A 19,245-nucleotide genomic window follows, 5' to 3' on the forward strand; every position below is an offset into this window, starting at 1 on the left:
ACTGTAGGTTTTAAAGAAGAGATTGGGCAGCCATTTAGGATCTCCTGCTTGAGCAGGAGGTTGGATTATAATTGTGCATAAATATGCCCAACCATGAGAACTAAAAACATATTGGTTAATTAAGGTAAATTATTAATTCTCTGTTTTTAAATTCTGGAGAATGTTCCATATATTTAAAATTATAGTGAGTACATATTCTCATATACTGAAAATGATCAGAATTTAATTCAACCTTTCCAAATCTTGTGAATTACTGATACATCTGACTGCAATTCATATGAACTCATACACAACAACGAATTTCCATCCTAACTGGGAAGGTTGGGAATCATTATAAATACATTTGGAGAGTCTGAATTTGAGGAAGGCTTTTAATTCATATTTGTTATTGTTGGTTATAGAAACTAGCTTTATGAAATTAATTCAAAATGCATTCTTTGTCTTGGTAACTGAAATACATTCCTTATTTTTCATATTCCACAGCAAACAGCTGGAAATCATTGGATGCCAAAATGAATGACCTACATTAATAGCTGGAAGGCATTTCATTGAGATGAAATCTTAGATATCAAATCTTTTGGCCTGTGTTCCTTTGAGAGTGTCACATCCAGGGTAATGGTGAAACAGATGTGCTGCCTCTCTGCTTCGTGGCAATTTAAAAGCTTTCTTAATCTGTTTCTCTCAACTTTTTGAATAACCTTTCAGTGGAATTCATTTTCTTTCCTGGCACATTATTCATGTGAATGTGTTGAGTGCATGTGTGGTGCACACACAAACATATTTGCACATTTAGTATATCATAATTCCCTTGCTAGCAACATTAAAATATTCCCAATCAGCCACCTCATTATCTAATTATAGCTATATAACTGCAATTGTTCATTTGTGCTTGGATGACATCAGCTTTTGCTCAGAGAATCAAGTTATAAGGCTTTCATACTGTTCATCTCCTTCTCTCCCTCCTGTTCTTCTCTCTTAACGTGATAGTTAATTAAATTAATTAAATCAAATCTTTCTTTTTTCAAGAGCACATATAGCATTGGGATATGTCAGGGCGAGGCAGAGACATTTTCTGATAATTGTTAGACTATTTTCTCTTCATCATTACAGAGAAGCTTTTTTCAATCTGGTCCCCTTTAGTTGTGCTGGGGCTAAAACATTCATAATCCTGATGGACAAACTGGTTGAAATTTGGGGGAGTTTATCTTGATGGCACCATCTTGCAAAGGATTGATATTAAAGAAAGGAACCTAATCTTTTGTTTGAAACCTTTTCATTATCAGTCAGCTTTTCCCAAAGAATCATTTTGTCTTGCCAGACTGGTAAATACCATTTTAATGGTTTTCAGCCTGAGCACCACAGTTATACAATTGATTACACAGTTAACTACAAATATACACTTGGACATTTCTTGGTAAGTCATTGAAGCCTTGAGGGAACTGTTCAGTGGAGGGTAGAGCTAATACATGACTTGCTTTTACACTCTTAGATGGTCATCCCTTGGAGCAGAGTTCATTTATGAAATATATTGATTGCTTCAGTTTCATGTTGCTTAGGCAAAAATGATGTCTCTTCTGCAAGTCTGCTTGATAGAGGCAAAAGATAGAGATGAGGGAGAGGGAGAAAAGAAAAAGAGAGAAGAAATAATGCTTTTCTTTTGGATTATATACTGTGTCAAAGCCTTTCCTTTGCTACAATCATTTATAACAAGCCATCCACTAAGACAGGAGAGACAGCTAAGGTCTTGAATAGGGGGCTTCTCAGAGATGAGGCTTGAGACCTCCAACTCCTGTCACTAAACAATTTCAAAATTTTGTCATTGTGAGCTTAGCCAATTAAGACAAATGTTGGGGCATCAACATGTACTACAACAGGACAATTGACAATTTACCATCACAGCAAAGGCAATAGTTTAATTGATGGCATATTTTTAAAAAATCATATCACCCTTCCTAGGTAGGAGCTGTAGCATAATACATATGCAAGTAACACCTAGTCAGCTATTAGTTGTTCAGTGAAATGATTTAAAGATCCATTGGGACAATCCAGAATGCATCAGCCACTGATCTGAACTTATTCTAGATTGAGAACAATGAAGATGCAGCATTCAGATGTTAACTCTGTGTGTGTGTGTGTGTGTGTGTGTGTGTGTGTGTGTGTGTGTGTGTGTGTATACATACATACAGTGTGTGTGATATGTATGTATGTATGTATGTATGTATGTATGTATGTATGTATGTATGTATGTATTTGTGTTACAAACCTTGGTATGCCTAAATATGGGAGGAAGGTCACTACTCCCTCTTTCTGTCCTTCGGCTTATCACAGAAGACCATGCAGGCAGAAAACACAATGTAACACAAATACATACCTATTTCCCTGGCTCAACTGATAAAGAGACGAGCCTGTGGCTTAGTGGCTAAGACTCCTGCCTAAGATATAATACAGCCCAGGTTCGAATCCCAGTAGGGGTATGGCTAGCTAATGAGAGCTAATTAGCTCAAAATAGATCTATACTAGTCTCCCTTTATTTATTTATCGGTACAAATACAACACACACACACACATACACACACACACATCACTATACAAAAACCCTGGTTTAAATTAGTCAGTATTTCTTCAGTGTTCATGTCTGCATGTGTTTGTGTGCAAATTTTATTTAGTTTACACAATACAGATCTAACTGGAGAATTTTTTTTTTGTTGGATAACTGCAAAAACTAAAAAGAGCTGCCGGTTTGGAGTCACAGTCTTTTCATTTAACATCTGATATTTCAAGATATTTGCGCAGAATGTCATAAAAGTTTCATCCAATTTTTAAGACAAGTTGCATTCCTCATCTTGATCAAGCAATGCACCACAAAGACTATTTTGAATAGGAAAGGAATTTATAAACATATGTCTACTGTACCAGCTGCAAAGGATTAAAATGCAATAATATATTATGTACTTTGCAAGTTTCTCATAGCAACACTATTTGAAAAGGGAGGGAAAGTCCTGCCCAGATATAACAATAAAAGAAAATGCTATCACTGAAAGAGAAAGCAAAGAAATATTGCAGGAACAATTTTAATATGAGCTAATAAACCAAGAGTCTTACCCTACTTCCACTTAATCACAGCACAAATATGCTTTTTGCAAGGTTTTATTTTTTGCAATAACCTCATCGAATTGCCTAGACAGGCTTAAGTCATCCTTAACTACATCAGTGTTAAAAGAATCATCTTCCCATTATTCCAAGGCAGCCTGGATATAATCTGTTATGCTTCATTACCAATCTCAGAAGGAAAGTCAGGTAATGACAGCAATTGGGAATAAATGCAATTAAGGCAGGATAGGAAGAAATACAATAAAGGCAGAATAGATATTAACAAAACTCAGGAAGGCAAATTTCACGCAGTATTATTTTTTGCTGATTCATTGATGCAAGAGTGCCATTTTGGCTCATCCTTGTTTTTTCCTAACATGGCAGCAAAATGCATTTAGCTCATCCTCAATCCACAGCTAACAACTTAGTTTTAAAATAATATTTTCCATGATCTTTTCCTTCTGTAGGAAGTTAGCACCCACCCCTCTCTTGGAAGAATGAAATATCCTAGGAAATATTGAAAAGGCAGAATATTATATTTCCCTGGATCAGAAATGGAGAAACATGTTTTTAGGCAGGAAACAGACTCACTCTTAATAGCCCCCACTTTTCTTAATGGGCCATTAAAATGCCTGACCCAGTCTATTCTACATAACAAAGAGTCCCCCTCCAGCTCCAGGGTGATGATATTAAGGCATGACAGTATTTGCCCTTTACCCAACTCACCACATGACATCTGGGAACTCATGGCCCCATGGGAGTCTGACAACCAATCAGAATACATTTCTTACATAGGAAACTGAGAGGTGGGACCAAACAGAGTGTAAAAAACCCAGCAAGTCCCTTTTTTCCTGCTCTCTCTCCTTCTTTACCCAACATCTTGAAGCATGTGATCACCTTTTTCCTCAGGACCTCAAGCCATGTGGTCCTGTCCCCCATTAAACCATCTTTCCAAGCACCTTCCATGTTTCCAGTGTCTTTTTCCCCACTTGGAACTGAACCCAGAAGGACATTTCTTCCAACACTTCAATTTGGGTTCTGGCTACAATCTAGCATATTTCATTAACAACAATGGAGTTGTTGAGAGGCTTGGAGAGGGATCTATCCAGTCCTTCCCACTACTTGAGGTTATTGCAGGCATGGGCCACTCTTATGGTCTCTGGAGCTCCCCCCCCCCCCGGCCCCCATTTTGAGTGAGCTGCAGGACAGTCCAGACCTATGATGATCAACCTTTTGGGCTTGGTGTGTCAAAAATTGCATAATCTGACTGCTCGCACATCACACATGCACATACTGAACATAAGAGAAATAACTGTTTACATATTTAAATGACGTGGCTAGTACATACATCCAATACATAAATATATATATATTTAAAGAATATAGTTCGTTCATGTGTGTGTTCCCAAGGATCTGCTGCATGCTCTTACCTTCAGGTGGTTTTTACTTTCTTGGACAAGTCCCTGCAGCCTCCCCAATGCAGACCCGTCCACACGAGATCTTTAATTTTGAAGCTTTTTGGAGAATACGCTTCTACGGTTGCTGTAGGCTCTGAAAAGATCAATTCTTATGCCATTTTTGGAAGGTGCAGACTCCAGAACCACACAACTTCCAGAAGATCTGGAAGCCTTTTGACAGCACACTTCATCCTTGTGCAGCCTCCACAGCATCGATTTTTTCCCATCACATCTGTCATTCATTCTCCTTTCCTAAATCCCACTTCTAAACACCTGAGGTGTTCCAATAATGTGTGCATCTGTCTCACACGTGTTTGCACATTTTAAATAAAGTTTTAAAAAACTGAAGTTCTAAATTTCAGTGTTTAAAATGACAGGTTTTGTTTTGGTTATCATTCTCTATGAGGTTTTCTTTGAAATAGAATAGAGCAGGAGATTTGTTGATTGAATACAACTTCATAAACAACATACATAGAAAAACCACAATATAAAGCAAAAGGGGGGAGGCTTGCTTTTGGACATAATCTATGACACATTAAATAAATGACATTAAATCAATCTCAGTTGTCCACTTTTCCACAGGATTTCAAATATAAAGACATAAAAGCAATCAGAAATTCCATAGTTCCTAATTGTCAAATATGTAAACCTCTGAGTTTTGAGGTCAAATATGGTATAAATATTTTTAAAACTTATAAATACAATATATTAACAGTACTAATGTTAGCCACATATTCAAGGGGAGAACTAACCTAGAGCTAAAGAGAAATTTCCTGACAGAACAATTAATCAATGGAATGGGTTGCCTTCAGAGGTTGTGAGTGCTCCATCACTGGAGACTTATAAAAAGAGACTGGAATGGACAATCATTTGTCTGAAATGTATAGGGTTTCCTGCCTGAGCAGGGGGTTAAACTAGACCTCCAAGGTTCCTCTTAACTCTTTTATTCTGTTATTTATTCTGTTAACATGAAATAAGACACAGTGTTAGTTGATATGGGGTCTGTAAATATAAGTGATAAATCTGCTAATTATATACTATGATACACTAGGAGTTGCATATAGTTTTTCGTGAGGATCAGTTACTGATGTTAGTAAATAAACACTATTGAAATCACTCAGCCATTCCTGGATTGTAACTAAATTAGAAAACTGGCTGTCTTATTGTTAGAATTATATTTTGGAAAAACTGATGCCGAGAAATATTGGAGTGGTTCACACATTGTGCTAATTATAGTGTGTTTTTGGATTAGCTTGATCTGCTAACCTGCCTATTATTAAACAAAGTAAAATACTTTGTTGGCATTATGCATGAACAAGGCAACCAAGGTTTTTTTAAAATACATTCTTACCAAGAAAGCCAACTGTCCATTTGCCCTCTCCAGTAGACTGAAGTTTTCCTGAATCTGTTTTTTTATTATTATTATTAAAAGAGTTTTGTACAAACAAATTTTCCCCCTTTTCACCCCCCCCCTCCACACAATATAAATCTCATACAAATGCTATACCCCCCCAACCCCCCCGCAAAAATTCACATTCAGATATTATACCAAACACTTTACCCCCTCCTCTCCCCCCATCTTAAAATAGATTACTCATAACCCCTCTCCTCCCAACAAAAACTATATAAATTACTCTTAAATTAATAATAACACATTGATCATTTTCTAAGCTAATTTAACATCTGAATCTGTTTATAATCCAGAACTTCACAACTGCTCTTGATCCAGAAATAACGAGATTAGTATTAGTGCTTTTTTCCTTCCTCTATTGACCTAGTACATCTTTTTTATCCATATGTCAGGGTGCAGGAGAGGCTTATTCTGATTTTATTGATAAATTACAAGAAGCCATCCAATGGCAAATAGATAATGAAGAAGCTAGTGGGGAATTAATGAAACGACTAGCTTATGAACATGCTAATGCAGATTGTCGTAAAGCATTGATGTCTATTATAAATAAAGGAGACTATACTTTAGCGGACATGCTGAAGGCATGTTCAGACATAGGCACACATGCTTTTCAGATGGATGCCTTAGCAGCTGCATTACAGAAAGGTTAATTTGGCAAGCCCAAAGGAAATTGTTTTAATTGCAAAAAACCTGGACATTTCAAACAATGCCAAACTCCAGGTGGAGGAGCTTATAAAGACAATGGGCGGGGGGGGGGGGGCAAGGTGCCAGACCACAAACAGTTTGTCCCAAATGCAAAAAAGGACAAACCTCTTTTTGCCTTTACTGTCCCAGTTATAAATTCAGAAAAGCCAACAGAAAGATATCAATGGACAGTTTTACTCATGTATATCATTACATGGATGATATTTTAATATTGGCACCAAAGATTTCTTTAAATTGGTTACCTGAATTGACTCAAGATCTTGCAGCTTATGGATTGCAAATAGCACTAGAAAAGGTACAAGTTAAAGAACCTTTTCTTTATTTAGGTCATAAGCTATTACAGACTTATTCACACCCACAAATTCCTCAATTAAAAATAGAGGATACATTGTCATATGTTAAATTACAACAGCTTTTAGGTTCAATTAATTGGTTACGCCCATACGTGGGTCTTCCTACCAGTATACTTAGTCCTTTATTTGGTGCATTAAAACTAAGAGATAACCCTTCTGATTTAATACAATTGACAGCAGCGCAGAAGGAAGTATTTGACCAAATAAACAATGCATTAAAAGTAGTCTGGGTGGATAGATGTCAGGACCTCTCCCAGGCCTGAAAGTGTTGTTCCATGGTATTTGTGCATGTATGCGTGTGTGTGTTGAGATCCTTTAATAATAGAAAATGGAGCTCATTGGCTTATGTACAGCTCCCTGAAATAATTGTAATAGCTGCTTTGCATGAAGAAAGAATGAAATGGGATTCTTGTATGTGAAATTAATGATTGCAGTGCAAATGTGAGAATGTTGATGGTAAAAGTTGGTATGAATGTAGTTTGATTCCCTTTCATATAAAGAAACAGTAAGTTGCAAGGTTGTTTAATGGTATGTGTGTGTATGCATGTGTGTTATCATTTCCAAACCTGAAGGGAGGGTGAGATCCTCTAATAAAAGAAAATGAAGCTTGGTGGCTTGTGGGGAAAAAAAGCTTCCTGAAATACTTATGATTGGTTGGCATGAGCAAGCATGAAGGTCTGATTGCAGTATGAATGTGAGTATGTGTCCCCGATGCCCCAGGGAGTGATAAGTGAAGAGATCCAAAGACCTGTGATTGCCTGTGTGAATCCCCCCCCCCCCTCTTCCTTCTGGGTCATTCTTTGGAGGGAAACAGGAAAGGCGAGGAGAATGAGTGTCTGCTCATTTTGACCATGAGTGTGTGTATGAACTGCCCCCAGTGATACCTGTGAATGCCTCTGGGCATCCCCCCTCCTTCTTTCCCTCCTTCCTTTTGGGTCATTAAAGGCGGCTGAAGTTTTTCTGCTCACTTTAACCACTTTTCTCTTTCTCTCTCTCTCTTCTGAGAAATTTGGAGTAAAGGGGTGATCTGCTCCTGCATCTTTACCTTTCATTGTTGTGATCTTTCTTCTGCATATAAAAGTTATGCAGTTACATTTCTTTGTCTGCTCTGAATACAATTTTGATTTTTTTTCTTCTGGAAATATCTTCATGTTACAATTGATACTTCTTCTAATTTCATTTGGGCTATTCTGCAAAAAGGAGAGGCCACTAAACATGTTATAAATCATTGTATTAGGACATTTGCTGTTATGGGCCTACCCCCCCACCTTAAAAGCAGATAATGGTCCAGCATATTGTAGTAAACTGAATTTTGTGAGAAATAGCAAGTTAAACACATTTTTGGCATTCCCTATAATTCCACAGGGCAGGCTATTGTAGAACAAGCTAATCATACCCTAAAATCAGCTTTGGAAAAACATAAACAAACAGGGGGAAATCCCGTAGGTCTTCCTGGGAAACAGTTAGAATAGAACAAAGTTCTATTCACATTAAATCATCTTAATATAAAAAATGTATCTACGCCAGTGGATAATCACTTTGGCCATAGAACGAGTCATCCTCAGCCACAAGTAATGTATAGATTGTTACCTAATCCTGAATGGCATGGTCCGGTTCCTTTGTTAACATGGGGACGAGGATATGCTGCTGTGCTTGCTCCAACAGGACATGTGTGGATTCCAGCGCAGTGTGTAAAACCTTGGAAAGATTGAAAAATCGGATACCCAACTTCTCCCTCAGCCTACAGAATCCTCAAACGGATAGAGACCGGGCATCTCGGAAGAAACATAATCCAACTTGGGGACAAATGAAGGCTTTGTCTGCTCAAGCCAGTCAGCTCTTGCAAGATCAAAATGTGGAGCCAACACCAAATAACATTTTAGTGGCTGCTTTTTCTTGCTTAAATGTGAATTCTCTCACTGTTGTTATGTGTTTATTTTTTACATGTCTTTTCCCTCCAACTTTAGCAACAATATTCCCACAGGAAGGCATTCCAGAACAAGGACTTTGGGACCAAAATTCTGCTTTCTGTGGGATGTTCAAAATGTTTCAAAAACAGAACTGACTGTTGAATTTGTATGCATTGTAATCATGGTAATTGGTTTAATTTGTTGCTGTTGCTGCATTCAATGTGCACCTGCACTAATAACAATGTTTCGGCCCAGAATTCGACCTCATAGACGCGACGTAATGTATGTGTGCAAATTGTTAAAACAAAATGAATTAAAATAAAAGAAAGGAGGAAATGTGAAGTTAATTGGTTAATCAGTAGTTGGCAAACCACGTTGATTAAATCAGTCAAAGTCCACATTCCTTCCTCTTAATCCCTTTGCTTACAAGAGACGATGGCATTTACACATAGCATCACATTCCATGCAGCAAAATATTAACTAAGTAGAAAGTCACGTATCTATATCATGAAGTGTCCATGAAATGTCCATGAGGTGTACATGAGGAAAGCATGCATCTGTAAACCAATCAATAGTTGCCAAGTGGATTTTCTATCCAATGAGCTTTTATTATTCTGAGAAGTTTGACAATAAAAGGGAGCCCCGAACAATGCTCTGGGTGGGTGCCCTTCCCATCAGGGTGCCTTCCATCAGGTGGCCTTCCCAGCACAACCTTACTCCTGTCTGCGTCTGCTTTTCTACGTCACCAACATCATATAATTGTTTATTGAATTCCTGTGTTAACCAATTACTCAGAAATCACAAGGACTGTGTTTACAGCTAGGAAAGTTCTTAAATCTCACCCCCCCTCTAAAATATATGCAAGATTCCAGCTATGGTTCGGGGGGGGGGGAATTTAGCACTCTCTCTCTTTTTTTTCTTTTGTTACTTCTACATGAGAGAGACTAACAATTAGAAGTTGAAGACTGAATTGTAACTACTAAGAATGGCACATTCTGTTTTTCACCCAACACAGATGATGTAGTTGATGTTCAGTATGAATATTTCAACAGTGTAACAGAGCTGAAATCTCAGTCCAGAAAATGAGACTCCAGAAAAGGCTGATATATTCTCTGTAGGTGGTTGATCTCTTTGATTATAAGGTGTTTGAGGAAAGGATGCCATCACCTAAGTCTGGAGATACTCCTACACCAGAGATTCAAGGAAGTGTTTTGGAGTCCCTTTTATCATTTCCCAAATATCATGTGCCTTTTATCATAATCAGCTAGATTGAATTCGTTGTGCTACAGTCGCATTCTGATAATTACAGATTTGGATTATTACAAGTTATGTATCTGGTTGTCTTTGAAATGGGCTTGAGACCTGATTTAGTATAAAACAGACTGATGAATAATATATTATCCAGGGCTTTGCTATTTGAATTGATTGCCAATCTAGTCTACCATAACAACAGAATTTAGGCTTATATACTGCCCCAATGCCCCATAGAATTTTACAGAACTCTCTGGGTGGTTTACCTTATAAGCATTATTTGCATGTTGCCCCCAAAAATCTGGGTCCTCATTTTACCAACCTCAGAAGAATGGAAGTCTGAGTCAACCATGAGGCCCATCAGGATTGAACTCCAAGCTGTGGGCAAAGTTTGACTGCAATACTGCACTTTAATTATTATGCTACCAGACCATACCTAGGCTGCAACTTTAGAAGGCCACAAAGAGCTACAACCACTGGAAGGTAGTAATGAGATTCAGGAAACTCTGGTGCTATCTAATAATTGCCTGGATGTTTGCAGCTGCGGTCTGGTAGTGCTTTATGTAAAAGAATCAAAAATAAGTTCAAAATGCTGAGCCTTAACCTTTACCTTTAATTAAACCTACAGTTATTATCCAAGGTCCATTTCCACTGAAAGAAAGCAAAACAGGAGAACAGTTGAGAACTATTCCAAAAGTGGAATGTCTTCTACCAACAAACTCACTTACCAATTACATTTTTTTTAAATGATGTTGTGGAAGATGTTGTTCTTTCCTCAAGCGTTTTAGGAGCTACTTTAGAGTTACTGAAATATATAGAATTGCTATGGTATATTTTGTAGTATTTATTATTGTTATAATTAGTAGTATCAAAGGAATGTTTTAAGTAAAATTCAGCTCCTAATATCTATGTTCGGATGTCCATGCAGTCTTCTTGGCAATGATACTAAAGTGTTTTGCCATGCTATTTCAGAGAGGTTTTTTCAGCTTCCTAATGTATGCAATGATGAGGCAGTTTTTATTATTTGATATCAATTTCTTTTATATGTTTTAAACAGGTTTTTACAGATTCCCTGGGGGTCCTCAGTGGATAATTAATATATAAATTATAGATTCATAAATGATTGAAGATGTTTTGAACAATGTTTTGAAGCAAGGACCTTTGAATGAAGACAAGTGTACTGTTCAATGATTCAGATTGAAACAACATCGTATAAATTAATAAAGCAGCAATCAGTGTAAAACATTTGTTTAAGCTATTACAGGTTCTCCTGATTTCAGTTTTCAAATAGGATCTGAAAGCCAACATTACAATGCCAATTGCCAGATTCCTTACTGATATTCCCATTTGGATTTAAATATGTTGCCTTTCTTCTAAAATGATTGTAGTATGTTTCAGATTAGTTTCATGTTGATTTAAAGCTAGGCCACACACAATGAATTCATTGATGCTATATTTTGTCTGTGTAACCTCCATAGGCCAAAAGAGGATTAAATATCAGCAACTGATGTAATCTTAGACTGTCTCCGAAGAGAGGCGTGGGAGGAGTCACGAATGGGTATTAACACAGCCCTTTTGCCCTGGAGACTGAGGTAAATCTTGAGGCCACACCTCCTCTGACCTCCCAGATTAACCTCAGTCTCCGGCCCAGAAGGAGTGTTTTCCTGAATCTCCCTCACTTCGAAGACTTCTAGGTTTTTTTTCCAGAGAATTTAGGTTTCTTACCTTCAGATTGTCTTCACCCCTCCTCATCCGTGCTCAACGCTGCTAGCATCTAAAGCTGCTTTGCTAGCACGAGCCCCAGGCGGCCGTACGGCCGCTTAAGAGGGGAGGAAGCCTCCGCTCAGTGGTGGGCTGGCATTCAGGTCGCGGATCGGCAGCAGAGAGCAGAGGAGCGCAGAGCCTTTGAAAAACAACAACATGCACAGCAGAAGCCGGCAAGAAGGAGGAGGTGGTGAACAGCGTAACCGTGAGTACTATGGCGGAGGCGGTGAGAAGCAGGGGTGCCACGCTAGGTCGCCAGGGGACTCAGACCCGGGTGAGGGGACCTCCAGGGGAGCCTCCCCAGTCACCAGAGGGAGGCCCTCTGCCAAGAAAGGTCACCCCAGGCCCACTAGGAAGGAGACCTCTAGTAAAGAGGTGCAGGTAACCAGGGCCTCTAGAAGAATATTCAGGGCCACCACCAGCCCTTCTCCCTCCAGATCCCGCTCCCCTTGCAGAATCCCTGCTCTTGAAGAGGCCAGTCCTGAGGGCTTAGCCTCCGTATCGCCCCTCCTATCGCCTGCCCGCCCAGTGGAGACACGGGGAGACCCCTTTGGGCATAGGGCACCCAGTCCTGCCAGGCGCCGGCTGGCCACTCAATCCCCTAAACCAAGAGAGGGGTTACAACCCCCAGAGCTGCACCCTTCCCTCCCAGAACTTCCCGAGAGCTTTCAGGAGGTTTTAACCAGGGCCATAACTCAGGGGATGAAACACCAGTCCCAGGGTTCCAGAAGAAGGTCTTCCCGAGATCATTCCAGGGGTCATCAGGAGTGCCCTAGGTCTTCTGCCCCCAGAGAATCCAGGTCACCCTCCCCTTCCACTGCCAGCGAGGCCTCGGAACTGGAGGAAGGGGAGTTGAAGGAGATGGGGTTTTCGGAGGATGAGGACACCCAGGCCCGAGGCGCCCAATATTACCGGGCTGTTCCCTCCTTCCTTGTTTAGCTCCTTACTTTGTAAGGCCAGGGCCATGGCGGACTTGGACTCTCCCCCAGATCCCACCCCAGCGACTGCCACCCCCGGCACAAGTGGGGGGAATAAGAAGGGCCCCAGGTGGAGAAGGAGGAGATCCCTACTCCAGGCATGTTTTTAGAGGTGCTTAAATCTCAGTGGGTTAAGCCAGGGACCTTTCCTAACCCAGGGGGCAATGAACATAGATTTTATAATTCAATGCTGCCTTTGCCCAAGCTCTGTAGGTACCTCCAGTGGACACTCTGGTCGCCAGCTTGGATTCATCTTCTGCGATGGTGACGGGAGACATCTCTAACTGTCTCAAGGCAGAGGACAAGAGAGCGGAGATGGTAATGTGTAAGTCCTTTCAGGCAATAACCTGGGCTATTAGGGCAGCCGCGTCTGCTTCCTATTTTAACAGGTCCACGGTCCTATGGTTGGAGCAACTAAGAGACAGGACCCCGGCTACAGAGGTGCGGCTGTTGCAGGACATCTCCAAGCTGCTGGCAGCCACCCAGTTTTCGGCAGACGCCACCTTGGACACAGTAAAGTATGCCTCGAAAGCCTTATCATCCTCTGTAGCATCCAGGCGCCTACTGTGGCTGCGCCGTAGGCAGGCAGAATCGCACGGAAATGGCACCTGGCAGGAGCTGACTACACCGGGGACAAGCTGTTCGGTTCTTCGCTGGATCCCATTCTTGTGGAAGACAAGAATAAATGTAAGGTCTTCCCAGCCACGACTAGGCAGCCAGAACATTGACAGGCTCCTTATCCGAGGAGAGCACCCTATCGTCCACCGGACTCAGAGTTCCAGAATCAGAGATAAATGGCTTCCAGGTTTCCCAGACAGGGGGATAGGCAGTTCCTCAGGGACAGATTCAGAGGCCAGCAGCAGGGCAAGTGGCCCTTTCGAGGGGGAGCGGCCGACCTTTCCTCAGGTTCAAGTGATCCGGCCCTGGATCACCCCATCGATGGTCGCCTCTCCTTATTCGCGAATGCCTGGGATCACATCACCTCAGATGAGTGGGTCCTCCAAACTGTTAGGCTCGGGCTTCAGCTGGAGTTCTGCTCGCAGCCCCCAAATAGATTCCGAACCTTCGCCTCCTCTTCAGATCTGGCCAAACGAACCCTACTGGGCAAGGCCATCAAACACCTGCTGGACATCAGGGCAGTAGACAAGGTACCAGAGGGGGAGAAGGGTTGGGCTTCTATTCTAATCTGTTCCTGGTTCCCAAGAGCTCAGGGGATGGAGAGCCATCTTGGACCTCAAGCTGCTCAATTCCAGAGTGGTTTACTGTAGGTTTAAGATGGCCTCTCTTAAATCCATCCTAGAGTGTATCCGACAGGGGGACTTCCTGGCCTCTATCGACCTCACGGAGGCCTACCTACACATCAGAATTGCCCCTGAGCATCGAAGGTTCCTCAGGTTTTCCCACGAGGGCAACCACTTCCAGTATAGGGCCCTTCCCTTTGGGCTGGCATCAGCCCCCAGGACCTTTATCAAGGTATTGGCTGCAGCCGCGTGTCACCTTCGTTCCCTCCCGGTCCGGCTTCATTGTTATCCTGACGATATCCTCGTTTTAGCCAAGTCCCCAGCTAGTGCCGAGCAGGATCTGGGTCTCACCATCGATACCCTAAGGTCCCTGGGGTTCTTGATCAATCTCGAGAAGAGCCACTTAGTCCCATCCACCAGGCTCCAACACCTAGGGGCCATCATATATTCGGTGCCTGGAGAGGTCTCCCTCTCCCAGGAGCGTAGGGACAGTATTGTTCAGCTGGTGCAGGAGATCTGTAAGTCATGCTCTGTTCTGGTAGTTCTTCTTTTCAGGCTGCTCGGGAAGGTCATCTCTCGCATAGGGATCGTGCCCTGGGCTTGCCTTCATGCCAGAGAGCTCCAGTGGTTTCTGCTCCCACACCAGAGAGCCAGGACAAGCGATGCCAACTTCAAGGTACTTGTGACACCCCAGGTGCGTCTCTTGCTCCGTTGGTGGACGACTCCAGCTTTAAACAAGGGGTCACTGTTCAGGGAGCCAGCGAGGATGGTGCTCAAAAGAGACACAAGCCTGTTCGGCTGGGGAGCATACCTGGAATCCCAGACAGCCCAGGGCCTCTGGACTCCAACAGACCTGCACAACAACATCAACTGGCTGGAACTCAAGAGCCATCCACCTGGCGCTGCGTCACTTCAGGACTACAGTGACCGACCACCACATCCTGGTCTTGACGGACAATGTGGCAGCCAAGGCCCATGTAAACAAGCAGTGGGGCACCCATTCCAAGGCCCTATACAATGAGGCCTTCCGGCTGGGGAGCTGGGCAGAAAGGAATGTCCGATCGATCAGAGCAGAATACATCTCCGGGATAGAGAACCAACAGGCGGACTGGCTCAGCAGGGAGACAGCTGACAACGGAGAGTGGCAACTCCATCCCACCGTCTTCCAACAGATCTGCAAGAGATTCGGCCGCCCGACGGCGGACCTCTTCGCAACTCCAGCGAACGCCCAGCTGCCAAGCTCCATATCGAGGTTCCCATCCAGAGGCGCCATGGACACAGACGTACTTCACTGCAGACGGCTGTCCGGTCTCCTCTATGCCTTTCCTCCCCTTCCCCTCATTCCCAGGGTCCTGAGGAAGTTAATAACAGAGAGAGCAGAGATGGTTCTAGTGGCCTGCTTCTGGCCACGGCGCCCTTGGCTAGCAGACTTATCTGTCCTCAGTCCCCCATTGGAAGATCCCGCAAGGGGAGGTGACCCTGCACCAGGGGTCTCTGGAGCATCCGGACCCGGAGTGGCTCCATCTGACCGTCTGGCGATTGAGTGGGAACAATTAAGTGGGGCCCACTTCTCCGCAAAGGTCATTAGGACCATCGAGGCATCCAGGAGACATTCTACCACTCGGATCTATAATGCCTCCTGGGTCGCCTTCGTGGATTGGTGCCAAGCGAGGGACATCGTCCCAGCCACGGCATCCATGCCCCAGGTTCTGGACTTTCTACAGGAAGGTCTGGAGAAAGGTTTGGCCCCCAGCACCCTTAGGAGACAGGTCTCTGCCCTTTCCACAGTCCTGGGGTGTGTGTGGATGCTCCACCTTTATCCCAGCACCCAGTCCTAAGGCGTTTCCTCAAGAGGGCGGCAAATCTGAAAACCCCTGTGGTCCATCAATTCCCGACCAGGGACCTACCCACGGTCCTCCAGTCGCTGACGGAGGCACCCTTCGAACCCTTGAGGGAGATTTCTCTCCAATTCCTGACCCTCAAGGTAGTTTTCCTGTTGCCATCACCTCAGCCAGGAAAGTATCTGAGCTCAATGCTCTCTCCAGCAGAAGGGACCTCTGCACCTTCCTAGATAATCGGGTTGTGCTCAGACTGGACCCCGCGTTCATGCCAAAAATCAACTCTCCCTTCCACATGGCACTAGAGATAGTTCTGCCAGACTTCTGCCCGCAGCCTTCCAGAGATAGAGAAAGATCCTGGCATCATCTGGACGTCAGAAGAACCTTGCACATCTACCTGAAGCACATGGCGCCCTTCAGGCGCTCAGAGGCCCTCTTCGTCTTCTTTCAGACATCCACCCGGGGAGCCAAAGTCTCCCCAGCCACCATTAGCAGATGGATCAGATCGGCCATCTCCAAGGCCTACGAGGCACGAGGACTCCAGGTCCCTGGGGGCATCACCGCGCACTCCACCAGAAGTGCTGCCACCTCAGCGGTCTGGGCTCCCCAGGCCCCTATCAAGGAGATCTGCAGGACTGCCGCCTGGTCCTCCCCCTCGCCTTTCATCAGGCACTACCGGCTAGACACATACGCTTCCGCGGAGGCGGCCTTCGGGAAGAGGGTTCTTCAGGGAGTTCTGGACTCTCGAGGGGCTCAGGCCCAGTGATCCCTCCCAAGGACATCTAGCTTTGGTATGTCCCATTTGTGACTCCTCCCACGCCTCTCTTCGGAGACTGTCAGTTGGTCTTACCTGAACTGCATGTCTCGAAGATGGCGTGGGAGTAGTCACTTCTCACCCGTTAGGGCACCCCGCGCTAGGGGCCTGAGTTAGATCAGCGGCCAGGGACCAGACAGGAAGGATGTGTGTTCTCTGTTCCTTCCTTTCCAGGTTCTCTGTAACAACCATCAGTTAATCTGGGAGGTCAGAGGAGGAATGGATATGTGGCCTCAAGATTTACCTCAGTCTCCAGGGCAAAAGGGCTGTGTTAATACCCATTTATGACTCTTCCCATGCCATCTTCGAGACATGCAGTTCAGGTAAGACCAACTGACATTTATTGCTGCAGGGTCTGAAGATCAAGTTATTTAAATATGATCAAGGACAGATATGGAAAGCTGGAGTCAAAAGCAAATTTGGTGCAGGAGGAGGAGATTCATATAATTTTTTAAATCATAGATGCAATAGTAATTCACATGGGCCTTTCTTGGCAGGTACACTAGACCAGTTCTCCAATCTTTTTTCAAATCTAACAATTTCCATACAGTAGCTGATACAGTAGCCAAACAATCCTGTAATATCCTGTATTCTGCCCCTTTCATACACACATGATGGTCAAAAGGGCCAGAGGATGCAACACAATGTTGTAACATTGCTTTTATCATTTTGATCAAAATGGTGGGTCCTGAGCCCCACATACTCCCTACAGCTGCTCATGCACTGAAAATTTTCTCCCAAATTCTTTTTTTTCTTATGGTATTAGGCAGATCTAAAATTTGTAAGAAAAAAAGGCCTGAGGGACTAATTTCAAATGCAACATTACCAGGTGAGAAAGTTTTAATATACAGTAGAACTTCTGGTCACAACCATAATTAATTCTATAATTTTGGTCGCAAACTGATTTGTTCATGACACGAACCTAATTTTGGAAATTTGGCACTTACCCAAAAAAATGGCGCAGAAAGGGAAATCGTCCACACACAAAAAGGTGACTTTTTTGGTCAGAACCTGATTTGGTCGTGATCAGAAGCGTTCATGACCAGATATAAAATATAAGATTTTGAATTGCAAAATTACCAGTACAAAAGGGAGTCGTGTTTTCTATTCCTTCAGTTCAGATTTCTTCTCTACCACAATTGTTTTGACTGAGATACTATTATCTGCAATTAAGTATAAGTTTTAAGTGTGATTCAAAAAGAGAGAGCAAATGTTACTATTTTATGAGGCTTTGGTATCTTCCTATATTTGGACTTTCCTGGCAGCAAAGAAAAGACTACCTCAGACTTATTGAGCTCAAATTATTAAAATATCCAATTATGGAAGTATGCCTGAAGATGGAAAATTTCAACATATAACTTAAGCATTTTAAATTATATTAGTGGTATGTAAACTCCTGGACAATATATTGCTATAATTCAACAAGTACTTTTCCTAATGGAGCAACACATATTATATGAGCATATTTAAGTTCTTATGCACTCTGAAATGGAAAAATAAAATGACTGACTTTTGGCTGAATGCATATAGTTTAAACATGAACTAAACAGATGGATTAATTTTATTCTTTGCTCTCTTTCCATTATTTTTCTCTACACTTCTGACATGCAAAATAATTTTAATGCTTTTTAAGGCTTTTATCTTATACTTCAAATGTTTGAACACTACTGTCCAAGTCTTTTGTAAATTTTATTTTTCCCAGCTGGTTTTGGAATGGCAGTTGTGTTCCAGAAGTGTCTCCACTGATTCCCCAAATGTTCACTAAACCGCCTAACACAAAACGCATCCTGAAGCTCTGTAATTAAAAAATAATTTAGAATCAAAATAAGAGTGTATTAAAATATGTAAATGTAAAACATTCAAATGTTTCAAAATATTAATTCTGACTGCCCCTATGTGCAGAATAGTTAGAAATAATATTCAGGAGACAGCAAACGCAAAACATATTTGAATGTATAAAAAAACAATAATCAGATTAGAATCTATTATCTTCTAAGTAATAGCAAAACTATCACAGATTTTAATAAACTAAAAATGCAAGTTTGGTGGTCAAACAACGAAGAATCAATAATGTGGTTTTAAACTATCATAACATTACCAGAGCACTGTTCCAAGAATGCAGTTCACTACACATTTACATGGGAGAAAATCCCACTGAATTGGTATGCAGGCCTATAACATGAGATATTAGGTGCAACCAAAACTTTCTCTCTAAAATCTGGGTATTATGGCACCTGAGAACATTTAACTGTGAGTAAAGTGGAGTAGTACTGCTTGTTTAATGTCATTTTTAAACCAATCTTCAAATAATTTTTTTTGCCTTAAGTACACTCAGAAAAGTGGGTTTATTTATTAAAATTTTATGCTGCCCATCTCCCCTACAAGGTGAAAACCAATACTGATTTATTTACCTAAATGAACTATCACTACAGAC

Source organism: Natrix helvetica (genome assembly GCF_964273705.1).
Source record: "Natrix helvetica genome assembly, chromosome: 1".
In the NCBI taxonomy this organism is placed as follows: Eukaryota; Metazoa; Chordata; class Lepidosauria; order Squamata; family Natricidae; genus Natrix; species Natrix helvetica.